Source organism: Danio aesculapii, chromosome 15 (assembly GCF_903798145.1).
Source record: "Danio aesculapii chromosome 15, fDanAes4.1, whole genome shotgun sequence".
Taxonomy (NCBI): domain Eukaryota; kingdom Metazoa; phylum Chordata; class Actinopteri; order Cypriniformes; family Danionidae; genus Danio; species Danio aesculapii.
This window is the reverse complement of record NC_079449.1, coordinates 36,956,023-36,974,065: the sequence shown is the minus strand read 5'-3', so window position 1 is coordinate 36,974,065 and position 18,043 is coordinate 36,956,023. Positions and strand designations below refer to the sequence as shown.

General features: G+C 40.8%; 3 non-coding genes across 3 annotated transcripts in view; 2 read left to right on the top strand and 1 right to left on the bottom strand.

Annotated features, from left to right (window-relative positions):
- Positions 1-905: 905 nt before the first annotated feature.
- trnai-aau (transfer RNA isoleucine (anticodon AAU)) lies at positions 906-979 on the top strand. The gene has a single exon. It is a non-coding gene; the product is annotated as a tRNA-Ile (tRNA).
- An 88-nt stretch (positions 980-1,067) lies between these two features.
- trnaf-gaa (transfer RNA phenylalanine (anticodon GAA)) lies at positions 1,068-1,140 on the top strand. Its single transcript has one exon. It is a non-coding gene; the product is annotated as a tRNA-Phe (tRNA).
- Positions 1,141-18,024: 16,884 nt separating this feature from the next.
- LOC130242498 (5S ribosomal RNA) overlaps positions 18,025-18,043 on the bottom strand; it is a 119-nt gene continuing 100 nt past the window's right edge. Inside the window, exon 1 of the ribosomal RNA XR_008839007.1 lies at positions 18,025-18,043. This exon is cut by the window's right edge and continues 100 nt beyond it. This is a non-coding gene — a ribosomal RNA (5S ribosomal RNA).

Below are 18,043 nucleotides of genomic sequence, written 5' to 3'. Positions count from 1 at the left end.
CTAGCAACACCTTAGCAACCGCCTAGCAACACCTTAGCAACCGCCTAGCAACCACCTAGCAACACCTCAGCAACCGCCTAGGAACCACCTAGCAACACCTTAGCAACCACCTAGCAACAGCCTAGCAACACCTTAGCAACCGCCTAGCAACACCTTTGTAACCGCCTAGAAACCACCTAGCAACACCTTAGCAACCGCATATTCACCACCTAGCAACACCTTAGCAACCGCCTAGCAACACCTTAGCAACCGCCTAGCAACCACCTAGCAACACCTCAGCAACCGCCTAGCAACCACCTAGCAACACCTTAGCAACAGCCTAGCAACAACTTAGCAACCACCTAGCAACACCCTAGCAACCACCTAGCAACACCTTAGCAACCGCCTAGCAACACCTTAGCAACCGCATAACAACCACCTAGCAACTGCCTAGCAACCACCTAGCAACACCTTAGCAACCACCTAGCAAAAACTTAGCAACCGCCTAGCAACACCTTAGCAACTGCATAGCAACCACCTAGCAACACCTTAGCAACCACATAGCAACCACCCAGCAACACCTTAGCAACCGCCTAGCAACCACCTAGCAACACCTTAGCAACCGCCTAGCAACCACCTAGCAACACCTTAGCAACCGCCTAGCAACCACCTAGCAACACCTCAGCAACCGCCTAGCAACCACCTAGCAACACCTTAGCAACCACCTAACAACAGCCTAGCAACACCTTAGCAACCGCCTAGCAACACCTTAGCAACTGCATAGCAACCACCTAGCAACACCTTAGCAACCACCTAGCAACACCTTAGCAACCGCCTAGCAACCACCTAGAAACACCTTAGCAACCGCCTAGCAACCACTTAGAATGACACTAACTCTGGGTTTTCCAGCACACTGGTAAGAAAACGGCCGGTTAGCTCAGTTGGTTAGAGCGTGGTGCTAATAACGCCAAGGTCGCGGGTTCGATACCCGTACTGGCCAAATTTTTACTCTCTTATGCCTCAGATGCACTTAAGGGCTCAGCTTGGTCTCACAGACATCCCTGCTGCAGGAAAGCTGTGTCATGGCAGCCGAAATAGCTCAGTTGGGAGATCGTTAGACTGAAGATCTAAAGGTCCCTGGTTCGATCCCGGGTTTCGGCAAAGCAATGTTGTTGTTCTGTTTTGGGCACAGGGTCAGTTGAATGAAAGTCACCCAAAAAGCCTAGCCGCTTCACCCTCAAGTCCACCTGCTTCCATTTGACCAAAACGCTATCTTTCTCCCAGGTGGTCACATCGCTTCTGGTGATGATTCCTATGGGCTAATCGACAGCACTTTGCTATATATTTAGTGCTTTGATTTCCCACTGCGGACGCGCCATCTAATAAAAGAAAACTGTGACTTGATAGGGCTTCTGAAGGATTGCAATGATTAGTACTACACAGAACCGGCAAAGCTGACGTAAGGAAATTCGCTCTAAACCCTCCAGGTGCAACCAGCTTTGCAATAAAAGCCAGTGTGAAAGGCATGAAAACAGAAGTGGAGAATGCGGGCATCGATCCCGCTACCTCTCGCTTGCGCCTGCAGCATCCCGTCTACAGAGCCAAAGTAAGCCCAAAGTAAGCCCACATAAGCCAATCACGTCTCACCTCGGTGGCTTACTTTTGACCAACCACGTTTGTCTTTGTGCTGACGTCATTTCGACCAATCGCGTTTCACTTCAGTGGCTTACTTTTGACCAATCGCATTTCTTTTTGCTGTGACGTATTTTTGACCAATCGCGTTTTTCCTCGATGGCTTACTTTTGACCAATCACACGACACTTTTATTATAATCGTCATCTTTGAATCAGGTAAGCCAGATGTAACACTACTTTATTATTAGTTTATTATACTGTGTGTATTTCTGTTAAATGATAAGTTACAATCGACAGCAAGGTAACGTTATAGCAGATGTTTTCTACATAACTTGTAAAACGGTAATGTTTCCCATGATAAATACAGAGCAAAATGTCGCTAGTGATCAGAAAAGGTGGAATCATCGCCATTTGGTCAAATGATTAAACAAAATGTTCTGATATTTGTTTAGAATCAAAATGCCCCCATTCGACCTAGCAATATCAGGCCCTATTATTGCGGTGTACACTCTAAAAAGTTAACGTTACTGTATTTAAATGTACAGTTACAGTTGAGTTTTTTAAAAGTTTTTTCTTAAACATTTAATTTAGCAAATAATTCTATACTTTTAAAATAATTCTATTTTAAGTAAAACGACTGCACAAACTTTAAAAACATTTGAGTTTAACACTTGTTCATGACAATATATGATATATATTTAGTAATTAGATTGTATTGTATTTCATGAATCTATTGTAAAAATATTATAAGCATATATTGTATTTTGTTTATTTTATTACTTGTGTTTTCAGATATATTACACAACAGAATAGTTATATTAAATAGCTGAAGTACAAACATTTTATTTATAAAATAGTCATAATGTAAAGACTTAAGAGTTTAATGTGTATTTTATAACTTAATGTTTTAATTTCTGTTGTTTCTCATTTATTTATATGAATTTTAAGTTGTACTACCATGCATATATTAGGCATATCTGTAGAAAATTCACCAGAAGTATATTTACTACTGCAATAATATGGATTATGTCTACATTGTTAAATTATTGTTTCACACTTAATGTAAATGTATCTTTCTAAATGCTCTAGGTAATGTTCTCTCTAATGTTTTTTTTTTTTCAGAAAAAATGTACGCATACCCGATTTTCCGCCGCCAATCAGGGACATCAAGCACACTCCACTTGGGGCCATATGCAGAGGTAGAGCGCCTTGTAAGCAGGGAGTCTGGAAGGGCCAAACCCAAGAAAGAGGTGCTGGCAGAGGCCACTGCTTTTGTCAGCAGCAATGGTGGAGACCCCAGTGACCAGTTTTTAGTTCTGGCTCACTGCAAGATTCAGTTTGGCAAGTACCAGGGCCAAAGATTTAGATGGCTCCTAGAGCATGCTCTGGGGTATGCGGTGTACCTGGTGCTTAGCATTTCTGATGAGAAGCTGCAGACAACACCCTTATCAGAAAACAAACACCTGTTTCTTCAGTACACTTCCTCCATCAGGGAGATTGCAGAAGAAGTAGAGAAGTACCAGAGGAAACAGGAAATGCAAGCAGAAGCCAGGGCAAAAGGAGATACAGGGTGCTTGATGGTGGAGTTTGGTGACTTTAAGGGCCGGTCCATGAAAGATGTGTTTGAGGACCAGAACAAGGAGGCTCAAGCCCTCATCAGGTACCTGGTTAAGGCAGATGCCAGGCCAAAAACCAACATGGCACTTTTCAAGACGTATGTCCTGAAAAGACTGGCTTCTGCTGCTGTCTCTGCACCTCCACCTGCAGCATCCAGTGTCTCTGCACCTTCACCTGCAGCATCCAGTGTCCCTGCTCCTCCACCTGCAGCCATCCAAACAGGTGTACAGCAGACTGCCACTGTGAAATCGCTGTTGGCACGGGGCAAGCACTTGTCTCCTTCACAGCTGGCAAAAAAACTGATGTCACCTGTTAAACCCTGTAAGTAGGAGAGTGAATACTGAGCATGAAACAGAATTATCCCAACAGCAGTTATATATGTGTTTATTTATTGTTATGTCAAACTTTCTGTTTCCAGATCCAAAACTGCAGTCCACTGTACCTCCTCCTACAGCAGAACCCCCAGCCAAACGTATGGCCCAAAGGCAGCTTTTTACTACTGGTAAGTAAGCACCATCGTATTGTACATTTGGCTGTGTGTATTTTTCACAGTAATATTTTTAAGATTTATGCTCCAGGCACTTCCAGATCCACTGCTGAAGATGATGAAGAACTGGTGTTTGCTGCATCACAATGTGAAGCACAGCTCTTTGCAGGTGTGGCACACGACACAAATGAAAATGTTATAAGAATATTTTGTGAAAACACACTAAGTATTTTTTTTTTTACAAAAAATAATGAATCAAATTTTTATCTACAGTACAGAGTTGTCACATCATGCCTCAAGCGGGATGCATTCTTTGAGTGCACTTCTTCAAAACCTTAAGGATGTTCAAAGGTTTCAGTGTATTTATTTGCGTTTCCGAACTAATCATTATTGAACATTCATCAGATAACTTTTCCACGTCGCTTGCTCTTCTCACTCACTCTCTTAGATGGTAGTGATTCATTGCTGTCATTATCAGCTGAGCAGTTTTTCCTTACTGTATCTGTGTGCATGCTTCATGTCTTTATGCTTCAATAATTTATACTAATCATGCCTCATTTTACTCACTCCATTTCATATAATTCACATTCGCAGAGAATTGTGTTAATTTCATATCCCTTTCATCAATAAAGTGCATACTAATTTCTTTGCTTCCTAACAGTACCATTCTCTTAACTTGTATTTCTAAGTATAGTCATATTAATAATAATACTTATCCAAAACTATTGCTTCACTGGCTGTTCATGGGCATAATTTGTGGCACCTTACTATCAAAAGCAACAGTCATCATAATATTGTTAACCATAAATTGTTTGTTACTATTCACTCAGAGGCCTGTGCCAATCCATCTCCATCAGCGGAAACAGCAAAAACACTAGATCTTCAACATCATCTGCCACCAGTTGAGCTTCCAGTTCACTGGAAAGATCAGCTTCCCCCTTACCAGCATAAGTGGATCCGGAACACGGTATTTAAAACAAACTTAAAAACCGGCAAGCCAGAGCTAGTATCCCAGCTGAAGCTTTGGTGGTATCCTCCCCAGCCCCCTCTAATTAACACGCAGCCACCTGCCTCTCCTGACCTCTTCTTCTGCCGACCACTTTTTCTGTGGATGCCGCTGAAGATGTGGTTGTTTCCACTTGTCTGTGTTCGCCTAAGCTGTGGTAAGCACAGACTAACAGCTGCAGGAATTTACAGCACGGTGCGCAAGGTCCTCAACATCGACGGCTGGTACGACCTTGCCACTGGGTATCTGGAGTGCAAGCGGTGCAAAAAGACGTATCCTGCCTGGTCCGAGGACATCTTAGGACAGCTGGATATTGGCCACCGTAGTCAGTTTCCAGCTTTGCTGACACACAGGTAATTCATAATGCCAATATTTTATTTGTGTTAATTTTTAGCAAACAAAGCATTTCCCTGATTATAATGTTGTTTCCTTAGATACTCATGTGACAAGCGGGTAGTTAGGATGATGAGGGAGAGGACACTGGGCAACAGTGTGACTCAGCTTTTCAAAAAGCTGATGGAGCAACACAGCAAGGCATGGACACAGCGAGTCTTGCAGTACCTGACTGCCTGTGAACTATTCACAAGGTCCTCCCTTGTGCAACCTCCTGTGTTTGCTGAGCCTCCCCTCTTACCTGCCATACCCAAACCTAAGTGGCTGTTAGCCGTCTATGCCAGGGATGTTCTGGGGCGACTGCACGAGGTCAAGGCCAAAATCACCTCCGTCTTTGGCTGTGTTCTAAAGATGGACTCCACAAAGAAGGTATGTTTATATCCAGACATTTGCCAGATATGGATATGTGTGCGTACATATTTAACACAGTTTTATTTTTCCTAATAGATCACAAAGAAACTTGCAGGTGCTGCTGCGGGAACAGCTGCCTGGTGCACTAATGTGGGGAACGAACACAGCCAAGTCCTTGTCTCTGTGCTGTCAGCTGCCGAGGGTCATGGACTGGACCCAATGGCGGCCGGGCTGATGAAGCGTTACCGGGAGGCAGGAGAGGCAGCCCCGAAAGTAATGTATGTGGACAGAGATTGCTGCAGTCAGCACGGCCAGTCTCCGGTGAAGATCATGTTTCGGGAGTGGGATGAGCTTGAAGTGCGCCTTGACATCTGGCATTTTATGCGCCGGTTTGCTGCAGGTGTCACAACAGAAGCTCATCCGCTCTACGGGATCTTCATGGCACGTCTGTCCACGTGCATCTTTCAGTGGGATCCAGAAGATGTGGCCGCTCTTCGCCAGGCAAAGGAGGGTGAGCTGGCGGCAAAGAAGGCTGGCCACATTTCACAAACGTGCTCGCATAAACTGGAGGGAGCTAGCACTGCACTGCCGTAGGAGGACCAGAGGTGTGGAGGAGACCACCTGTCTGATTGGAAAGCTGTTAGACCATTTTGACAGCGAGCATGGGAAGGACACTCTGGGTGTTCCTCTGCTGGACCACGAACGGATCCAGCAGATATGGAAGGAACAGCAGAAGCATGTACAGTGCATTCAAGACCCAGAGAACTTTCCATTATACATGAAGACAGGGACACTGAAGAAAGGCGGTGTGGGGCTGTGTTGTTACAGGTGTGCCCGTGGCTCTACATCTTTGGAGTCCTTCCACCTCCACCTAAACCGTTTTATTCCAGGTATTACATACATTTGGATTGTTTTATTTTGTAAAACATATAAGCACTGTGATTACTTCCATTGCTTTAATGTAACATTATTAAACATTTAAATAACATTTGTGATGTTATCAGCATTGACAAAGCTGTCTTGCCTGACAAGAAACTCTGTTTATAATGACAATAATTTTAATGTTAGTACATAACCTAATAACATGTTACTTAATTCTTCATATATTTTTAACTATTTTAATTTCCAGGGACCAGTGCCAGTGATGCGCATTTTCAGGCCTATCTCCTTGAGGGCTTGATGCGCTGGAATGATGAGCGGATGGAAAGCACCATAAAAGGAGCATCCTCCATACGGTCATATGGCAGTGCCATGAGAGAGGCTGTGGACAGGCTTAGCCGAGCAGTCTTAGGGAAGCCCTGGGATAACCGTTATCACCCTCCTGGAGCATATACAGGCAAGAAATTCATTAACTAGTTGTTATATAAGTTATTTATTAAGCTTTAATGTACTACACAAAATGTTTATCTAAATATTTACTTTATTATTAGTTTTATTTAATATGTTTTTTTATTGTTTTATTCTTTAAGGTGAATTGCTGGGAATGGAGTACCTTTACAGCCAGACCGGCAAAACCCTGACTCCGGTGCTCCAGAACCCAGAGGAGGAAAACAGGCTGGTGGAGGAAGTAGATGACGAGGATCTGCAAGATGAGGGGTTTGAGGAGGAGATCATGGAGGACATCACAGTTCCAGTGCTGTATGAGGATGACCCCTGCCGTGATCTCAGAAACAGCCCCTCATCTTCGCCTCTGCCTCAGTCCCCAGCATCACTGGCTGAGCCGTCCACATCAGCTGGTGGAGAAGGACAGCTTCCTAGCCCAGCCCCCTCAGTGCCGTCACAGCCATCCGACTCTGGAGACAGTCTCTCTGTTGAGGCTCAGGTAAGATACATTAAGAACTTAATTTGATTTAGTCTTTTTTATTCCACATATACTAAATTTATTCTGTATTTACCAGGGAGTAGTCATTGGACCTGATGGCATTGCTGGGTGGGACAAGGTCCAGGATCTGGCTGCTTATTTGGTAGGTCTTCGTGAGGCTCCTTACCTCACTGACCTGCAGGTGACAGAGGCCAGAGAGAGCTGACATATGGGCGCTTTAAGGCACCGAAGCGCTCCGGAGTCACTCCAGGTGTGGAGAGCGTCAAGCGCTGTCTGATTGGACATCCTGGGGGTCCAGCACAGTGGCCTAGCACCAGCCGCTTGGTTGAGGCCATTTGTACAAAGCTGTGTGCCGTACACAAGTCCACTTCCAAGAAGGCTGGTGTTCGCACCCCCAGGTGGTCTAAAATACTGACCGATTACCACCACATCCGGGATCTGGTGCTTGGCAGTCGCAGGCTGATGAATGAAACGGTGATCCAGCTTTTTGAGCTAAACCAGAAGACGCTCATTCAGTGGTAAGCAAAGCACATTATTTTCTTTAAAGTACCTGAATACTTCTAAATTAATATATATGTATAATACATATCATTTATTATCAGGTTTCAACGGAGGCAAAAGGATTAGGAAATGAGTGTACTCACTCAGGGACTGACTCCACTTGATCCAATTGCTGTGGCAGATACGCAGCTTCCTTTGCCGAGGAAGAATTGGACGAGGCACCATCAACATCAGGCCCCAAACACCAGTTTGTCTTTCCTCCAAATAAAGAAGGACAGGCACCTCTTCTTCGACCTGGTCGAAAGTCTGCTTCTGCAACCACCACAGTTTGCTCCTTCCTGCCAGATGCCACCACGGTGTGCTCCTTCCCACCGGCCCCCACGACAGTATGCCCCATCGCGCCAACCCCCACCACAGTCTGCCACATTGCACCGGCCCCTACCATGGTGTGCCCCATCACACCGACCTTCACCACAGTGCGCCCCATCTCGCCAACCTCCACCACAGTGTGCCCCATCATATCAGCCTCCACCACAGTGCGCCCCATTGTGTCTGCCCCCACCACGGTGTGCTCCTTTCCACCGGCCCCCAGCACGGTGTGCCCGATTGCACCACCCCCCACAGCACCAGGTGTTGTGCAGCCCATTTCAGGACCTGGATCATTGTTTGGCACACTTGTTTTTAACCCAGACATGAGTGTGTCAATGGTGATTCCATCATTTGCTGCACCAACATCCAGTGCAGTCCCAGCTTCACCTGCACCTGCTGTTCCTCCACCTGCACCTGCTCCACGCAGACAGGAACAGGAGAAGGAAAGTGGAGTCCACAAAAGGAAGTATGTGCGTGCGGTTACTTTTATTGTTTGCAGCAAATGTGGGCACCCCAAGACTAAGGAGTTTGGCCATAGCCGATTTGGTAATGCCACATTTTGCCTGCAAACTTCAAATGGCAAATCCTTAGAGGACTGGTTGGCAGAACAGCGCCAGCAAAATAAAGGACAAACTCCAGCTCCAGAATAAAGTACAAATTGCTGTATATATTTTTGTAAATGTTACATGGGTACTCTCTCTCTCATTTTATTTAATTTTTGTGTGTTAATATGTAGCATTTTAAAGTAGCACTTATATATTACATAGGCCCACTCTTATTTTGTCTTGTGTGTACTTATTTAATATTTGTGTGCATTTTATGTAAAAACATATTTATAATTCTTAAAAAAATAACATTTTATACATTGCTTAAATACTATATTTTATATATTACGTGCCCCCACTCTTGCATTTTATTATTTATTTATATTATTGTTTAATATATTGTGTGTATAAAAATAAATATATATAGAGTATTGTTTTTATATGTGTATAATAAATAAATATATTTATATATAGTATTGTTTTAATAAATTATATGTGCAAAATAAGTAAATATATATTGTATTGTTTTTATTTATTGTATATTATATAGTTTATATATTAAGATATGTTTTTATTTATTTATTTTTTTTTTACATTTTTTACATTGTTTTGCGATTTTAATATTTGTATTCATTTTAATAAACCATTTTGCATATTACTTGTTTTTGTGTGCATTCATTTAAAGTTATTTAAATTTAAAAGTTATTCTTTATTACATAAAGAAATATAACATATATTAAAGAGCCCATATTATACATGAAATAGGGTCATATTTAGGTTGTAAGGGTCTCCAACAACAGTCTAATATGCATGCAAGGTCAAAAAACACTTTGATGGTCTTATAATCTGCATTTATTTTTACCTAATTATCCCAGCGACTCCCATATGAATCGTTCAGCGATTCATTTGTTCCCAAACCCCTCCTCAGCGCGAAGCTAATCTGCGCTGATTGGACCGATGGCAGCCTGCTGCTATTGGTCGACAACACTGACAGGCTTCAGCGCGAGACAGAGTGAAATGCCCAGCTGCTAATCTACAATATAAAAGTAGTTACAGTGCATACACGCTTCATAGTGGATTTTGGCTGCCAGTGGGTGAATGTAAACACAGACGATGGACTAGAAAATACTGACGACTAACTATTTTATTGAGCAAAAAGTCCAAGAACTGGCGAGGAGGTCACAGTCTTCTTGCTCTTTTCACACACACACACACACACGCACACACACACACACACACAGGGCCTGCGCGTCCATAGAAGACCGGCTGAATAGAGAGGGCGCGGCGCTCAGTTATATCCGCGAAAACCCGTGCGTTACACACACGAGGAGACACACACACACACACACAGAGGGCCGGCGCGTCCATAAAGAAGCGGCTGAATAGAGAGGGCGCGGCGCGGCGCTCAGTTATATCCGCGAAAACCCGTGCGTTACACACACGAGGAGACACACACACACACACACAGAGGGCCGGCGCGTCCATAAAGGAGCGGCTGAATAGAGAGGGCGCGGCGCGGCGCTCAGTTATATCCGCGAAAACCCGTGCGTTACACACACGAGGAGACACAGACACACACACACAGAGGGCCGGCGCGTCCATAAAGGAGCGGCTGAATAGAGAGGGCGCGGCGCGGCGCTCAGTTATATCCGCGAAAACCCGTGCGTTACACACACGAGGAGACACAGACACACACACACACACAGGGCCGGCGCGTCCATAGAGGAGCGGCGCTGTTATATCCGCGAATACCCGTGCGTTACACACACGAGGAGACAATAATATTGAGCTGAAATATTTTGAAACTTGTCCGTTGCATGTGTGTAAACAGCTGACGATCCGTAATCAAAGCGGCACGCGTCGCGTTTTCAACGTGGCTTTACACGCGATATGAGAATATAAAGAGTTAACCTGATACAGCACACGCAGTTACAAGTAACAAAACACAACTAAATACATCATGTGCAAGATAGAGTAAACGAGGCAACAGTTTTAATCGCACGTACTTACACTGGTGAAATGGGGGAAGAAACTGATCCATGATGCACTGATCCATGTTCTGACAGTCTATACTGATCCTTCCTTTAACAAACTGATGAAGTCTTCTTTGAAAGCATATAGTTTTCAGAAGCACTCAGAACTGCTCAAGGCTGGGCTATATTGCTGATGTTTCATCTTTGATTAGACTGTCCATAATATCCATCTGCACAGCGTGACTTCATTCGACCAGTGTCTGTGTGTGTCTCTGTGTGTGTGTGACTTTTTTTCTGTTAGTGGGCGGGGCCGCAGGTTTCAAATCTCCCGGGTTTGCGCGCCCAACTACTTGTGTTTCGTAGCTGCGTCATCGCGAAACACCTAATGACTCGTTATCAAGGCGACTCGTTTGAAGCTCTATGAGTCGACTCTTTTATAGATGAATCAATAGTTTTAAACACTGTACACTTACAGATTTAAGCCTTAGCTGGATATTTCACTTCACTTAGAGCTGTGTGACACACTACATGGAAGGGCATTTTCAAAAACCCATAATATGGGCTCTTTAATATATATATATAGTATATATTTATATATTAATACATAAATATATATATAATATACTTATATATACATAAGCATGCATACATATGTTTAATTGAAACATTTTCATTAATTTTTAATTAACGTAATATGCTTTTTAAGAACAATATCCACATAATAATAGTAATATCAATATAATTGCCTGTGTTACGTCAGTAAAATTTCAATAATAGCGCAGCTGATTGGCTCCGCTGAAACTGACACTGATTGGATATTGTGTTACACAGATCGTGTGTTCGAATCCAGCACGCAAAAAATGACATTTAGAATGACATGCAATATGCAACCAAAATACCACATTATGCACAGTCACAAAGCCACGAACACTACTGCAAGCGAAATTTGTCGCGTTTTTTGCGACTTGTTCGCTTGCGAGTGAGCGAGAAGGTTGGGCCCCTTCGTTTGCGCAGCGAGCGCTCTACCATTTGAGCTAATTCCCCTTTTCGCAAGCCAAATTGAACATTTTAGACGTGGTCAAAAAAGAAAAAATAAGATCACATCTGTTCTGTGGTGGCTTCTTTGCCCTGCCTGCCATTTGGTCGTCAAATTGCCTAGAATAGCGTGCTTTTCTTTTGAAGGCCCTACCTAGTCCTGCTCCAGTAAATGTGTGAGGAGCCCTGCATGCCGAATGACGAGTTACTCAGAAATCAATGCACATTGGCTCCGCCTTGGATGGACCTTCTGCTACTTTCCTGCAAGGCCAGTTTTTTAATTCATCATCTTCATCTCGGGCAGCAGCTCTACACCATCTTGAGGTTCCATAATGTAATGGATAGCACTCTGCATCCAGCGATCTAAATTCAAATCTAGATGGGACCTGTTTTTTTTTTTGCCAGCACCGCACAAAAAAGCTAAAATAGCATTCTATTCCCTTGAAGGCCAGAGAATAACAGTTACTATGGGTTTTCTAGGACCCTCAAGTCCAGCTGCTTCACCCTCAAGTCCACCTGCTTCCATTTGACCAAAACGCTATCTTTCTCCCAGGTGGTCACATTTTTTTTTATCTTTTTTTTTCTTTCTTTTATTACACTGTTCAAAATTCATACAATTTACTTATTTATACAGATTACACTTAAGACAAAACATTAAAAAGTCTATTTTACATCAAAGCTTCACAACAATGTGTTTTTTTTCACATAAAATGTTGCAAGTAGTATTCCTTAAAAGGTAAAATCACATTTTAAAAAAGACATTTTTATTCCTGTGTCATTTAAAATCTTTGTGACTTCTTGAGTAAAAACATCATAAAAAGCCTCCTGCATTTCCTCTAACTTAAAATAATAAAATAGACATTCAAAATATTTCTCCACCTTCCTCTTAAACACATTCCACACATTTAATAAAACTTTTTCCTTTTTTGCTACAACTCTTCTCTCCCATATTGCACTTTTCATTAAAATCACAAGTAAATTTATGAGTTTTTTATTATTACACTCTTTGTTCAGCCCCAACAGTAACACCTTTTCCCACTCTAGATTGTCGTCTCTTACTCCTTTTAAAGTTAAAATCATGCTTTTGCATTTCTCATTAAAATCTTTTAACTCATTACAATATAAAAACAAGTGTAAGAATCCTTCATCTGCATCTTGACATACTTTACATGTGAGACTTTCCTCCATCCCTATTTTGTTTAAAATGACATCTGTAAACACTGCTTTACTCCTGATAAAATATTCCAAATTCTCCAGTTTTGACTGTACAAATTTGCCATTTATATTAGCCCATATGTTGTCTTCATTTACATCTTTAAACAGCCGTATCCAGTACTGATTTGCACCAGGTTTCTTAAAAACCCCATCTCTAAAAAACCCATACATCATTTTCACAGTACAATCTTTCAAATCCCACCATTTCTCTTCAAATCTTATACTCACATCTTTACTTGGTTTATTTTCTTCCATGTTTTCTATTCTTGTTAACCATTCTGCAGGTATGGCATTTTTAATTATGTCGTATTCCTTTATTAAGTCTTGTCTGTTAAAATCCTCCTTCGCTTCATCCATCACATCAATAACATACTGCACCGGTAAAAATCCTTCCTTAAATTCATATAAAATATCCCTTACTCTTGTTATTCCCACCTCCCACCATTTCCTAAAAAACACCACTTTCTCTTGATTAAGAATGTCACTGTTTAAAAATAAAGGCTGATTTAAAATGTTCTCGCGTCCTTGTATATTAAAATGTACACAAGTTAAAAATTTCCCCCATGCTCCAATCAATTCTTTATAAAAATCTGGTAGACCCTCTGTCATGAATGTTTTCATCCTCATCCATAAAATATTATCTCCCATATTAAAATTGCCACTTTTACTTAAAAAATATTCCATTGTTCTTTTCCATGCTGCCTTATTATCTTCATCCAAATATTTCTTTACCATTTTCACTCTTAAGCTGTTTTTTCTTTGCTCCATGTCTATTAAACCTAGTCCCCCTTTGCCCACTTCTCCAATCAACGTTGCGTATGCTATTCTTGGAGGCTTCCCTTCCCATAAAAAATCTAAAAAACATTTTTTCAGCCTTTTTTCCATCCACAGTGGCATTGATGACACATATAAAATATTCCATAATTTAGAAACCATTAAAACATTCAAAATTAAAACCCTCCCCTTCAAAGTTAAAGACATTAACTTCCAAAACCTCAGCCTTCTTTCAATCCCTCCTAACATTTCCTCCCACATGGTTACTTCTGCTTTCTTTTCATCCCTCCCAACTACAATGCCTAAAATTTTAATTTCATCCATTTCCTTGAACGTAAAATGTCCAGATAAAGCCTCAGTTCCTCCAAATCTCAAATATACTGTTTTATCTTCATTTATTTTAGCTCCTGAACCCTTGCAAAAATGTTGCACCGTTTCCATTGCTTGTTTTACACTTGCTAGATCTTGTAGTATTAATGTGGTATCATCAGCATATTGAAATATTTTATTCACTCCCCCCTCTACCTCTATTCCTTTTATTCGTTCCTCATGCTTCACAGCTAATCCCAGTGGTTCTGCAACTAAGGCATATAAAAGTGCAGATAACGGGCAACCCTGTCTGATTGATCTTGTTATTTTAAAACAGTCCGTTAAAAAAACATTGCATTTTATCCTGGTTATAGCTCCTCTATATAAAATCTGAACCCACTTTATAAAATTTTCCCCAAAACCAAAACTCTTTAACACTCCAAATAAAAAGTCATGCTCCATTCTATCAAAAGCTTTCTCGAAGTCCAGACTAATTAAAAAACCATCTTTCTTCTTATCATTTATATATCTTATTGTGTCTTTAATACTCATAGTTGTGTCAGCAATGTCTCGTCCTTTTATACTATATGCTTGGTTTGTTTTGATTATGCTTGGCATCACTTCCTTTAGTCTGTTAGCTAAAACTTTTGCTAAAATCTTCAAATCAGTGTTGAGCATTGTTATAGGTCTATAATTTTTTAAATCTACTTTATCCCCCTTTCCTTTGTATATCACCTTCATTAAGCCCATCCCCATTCTTTTATTTACCCCACCATTCTCAAAAATCTCATCATATACTTCCTTTAAAATACTAGATAAAATATCTTTAAAAACAATATAAAATTCACTTCCCAACCCATCAATTCCTGGACTTTTCTTTTTGTTCAATTCACTAATTGCTCTTTTTATTTCTTCTTCTCTTACCTCCTTGTCACATTCTCTTTTTTCCTCTTCATCTACTCTTGATTTGATTAGCTTTAGCAATTCCCTTTTTTCTTTTTCTTTTACTCCCTCTGTGCAAAACAATTTCTCATAATATGATCTTATTTCTTCCAAAATCTCCTCATTTTGTTCTACTATGTTCCCATTTCTGCTCCTTATTTCTTTAATCATTTCTGCCTTCCCTCTTGTCTTCTCTAGATCAAAGAAAAATTTAGTGCACTTTTCCCCCTCCACTGTAAATTTGGCTTTGCTTCTTAATCTTGCACCTTCAAATTTCTCCTCCTCCATTTCTTTCAGTCTTCCTTCCAGTTCTTTTATCTTTTGTATATCTTTTCCATTCTCATTTTTCAATTCGTTTTCTAGTTTTTCTTTCAGCTCTTTTTCCTTATATTTTTTACAATTTTGTAATTGTCTACAGTATTTTATTGTAAACTTTTTAACTAAATGTTTCACACTCTCCCACCACATTCTTTTGTCCTCATTATAAATTTCATTCCCTTTTTCCTTTTGAATAATTTCCTTTATACTTAAAACATAGTCTTCATTCTTTAAAACCGCTGTGTTTAAAACCCATACCCCTGGCCCTCTTTTCACATTACTCCAGTCTAGATTCATAAAAATTGGCTTATGGTCACTCAGACTTGTTTCTTCATATTTGATCTTGCTTATAAACTCTTCAACATTTCTTGTGCATAAAATAAAATCAATTCTTGTTTGACAAAAAAAATTCCCCACTAACTGTCTTCTTGAGTACTCTTTTTTCTGTTCATTCCTTTCTCTCCACACATCAATTAAATTCATTTCCTCCATCAATATTTTCAGTTCTTTTCTCCCCTTATCCGTTTTAAAAACCATTCCCTCAGCCATTTCTAATTTACTAAAAACAGTGTTAAAATCCCCCATGATAATAACTCTTTCATATTTCTTTAAATAATCTCTTAGTACATTAAAATACTCTTTCTTTCTGTTCTCCTCTGTTGGGGCATGAACGTTCACCATAATTACTTTTTTCTTCTCATACTCCATTTCACATATCATACACTTCCCCTCTTTGTCATTATAGATTGTTTTACATAAAACCCCACTGTTTTCTTTTATTAAAATTGCAACTCCTCTCCCCAGCCTCCCATCCCCATTATTGTATAAAATCTCCCCACTCCACCTTTTTCTTATTTCCTTCATGTATTCTTCCCTCCAGTTTGTCTCTTGTAATAAAATCACATCTTCTCGTTTACACATTTCTTTCACTTTTTCAAATTTCCTGATGTCTAAAAGCCCTCTTGCATTAAAAGACACAATTCCTAAAACCATAAATAAGATAAAAACATTCATAAAAACCATCATCTCAGTCCATCTCTTCCAAGCCCTTTAGCAACTCATACTTATTTGCGCATTCAATTTCTTCATCTTTTAGCAGTTTTTTCCTTGCAGTCTCTAAATTAGGTTTTATCTTTATCGATCTTCTTCTTTTTGATGATTTCACCTGTGTCTCTTTGTTTCCCTCCTTTTGTAAATGTTCCTCTAACTCGTCTTGCTCCTCATTACTTTGGTCTTTTGTCTCCACTGTGTCCAATGCCTTTTGAAAACTGTCTGTCATGTCCATTTGTGTCCAAAATATATCTTCCTGTTGTTCTTGTTGTAAGTCTTTATTATTCGAATTGCTAATTTCTGCTGCTTCCAAAACATTCCTTAAACTGTCAGTCATATCCATTTGAGTCCATGTTGTCCCTTCCTGTTCAGTAACTCTGTCCTTTCCATTAGCCTCATTCTCTTGTAGTTTTTCACTTTTAGATTCTGTTCTTCTGTCTTGTGTTGTTGTTTTGTCCTCTGACTGTATATTGTCTCCTTCATACATCTGTCTGTCTACCTGCTGCTCTACCTCCTCCTCCTCTTCCCCCATCCAACATTCACATTTATTTAAAACCTTATTACAATCCGGGCACTTCACCGCATCGCAATCCCTTGCGAAATGCCCCCTTTCCTCGCACTTAAAACACTTAAAATCTGGACAGTCTTTCACCACATGATCTGGGCTCATGCACAGCCTGCAAGTTTTCACCTGATGGCTGTGCATCACCCTAAAGTATTGTGGTCCTTCTGCTGTCTCTATTCTTGTGCTGTACGGGAGGGATGCCACTTCCTTGGGGAATCTGGTTTTAACAAACCTCGTCCCATCTTCAATATCTGTGCCCGGATAAAACCTTCTTTTAATTTTTGAAATGGGACAAACTCCCCAATGATCCAATTTGTCTAAAATATCTATGTCAGCAACATAGACAGGCAGATGCATGAAGGAGACAACATAATCGCGGTTTTGTAGCCTCTTTACTGTACAGTTTATCCCTTTAATAGTTAATCCGTCTGTTAACACATCAGCATCTTCCTCTCTTTCAAGTGTTACTTCATATTCCTTGTTTTGTTTTGGTCTTACAGCCAAAATCTTTCCATCCCCAATCCTCTCCGTCACTGCTTTAATTAAATCCATTGCTCTCACCTCAGTTGTTTGTCCCATATCCACCGTTACAGTTGCTTCTTTTAAATAAATCCTTTTCCTTGCTTCCTTCTCTGATCGGTTTGTTTCTCGTTGTCGTCTGTCCAGTCCATTGTCATTTGCCTTCTCAAATCCGTCCGCCATTGCCAGGTCTGTCACCGTAGATCCGTCCATTTCCAAAAAAAATAGGAATAAAAAACACTCCTCCCGAACAGCTCACGCTGCTGGGAGGATAAACTAAACAAACTCAAAAAAACTTTAACAAAAATGTATTTTAGTCAAAAATAAAACTAAACAGAAGAAAATGTGGTGAGCCTCTCTCACCAACTGCAGCCAAACACTTCCTGGAATGTACCACTCTCACACATGCACAGGGGGGTATGGCCGTAAGCGAAAGCAGTCGTCAAGAGTTGGCTATTTAAAAATAGGCGCAGTACCAGGTGCCGAGCGCAACTCCGCTTGCCTTGACACAGCAGCGACAGAAACTACGCCCTTGTCACCTCAATTGTTTACCTGTATTTTTTATTTTTTTTTCAAATAATTAATTAATACATTTTTTTGCCAAATGAAGGAATTCAAAAAGCTTACAGCACCTGGTAT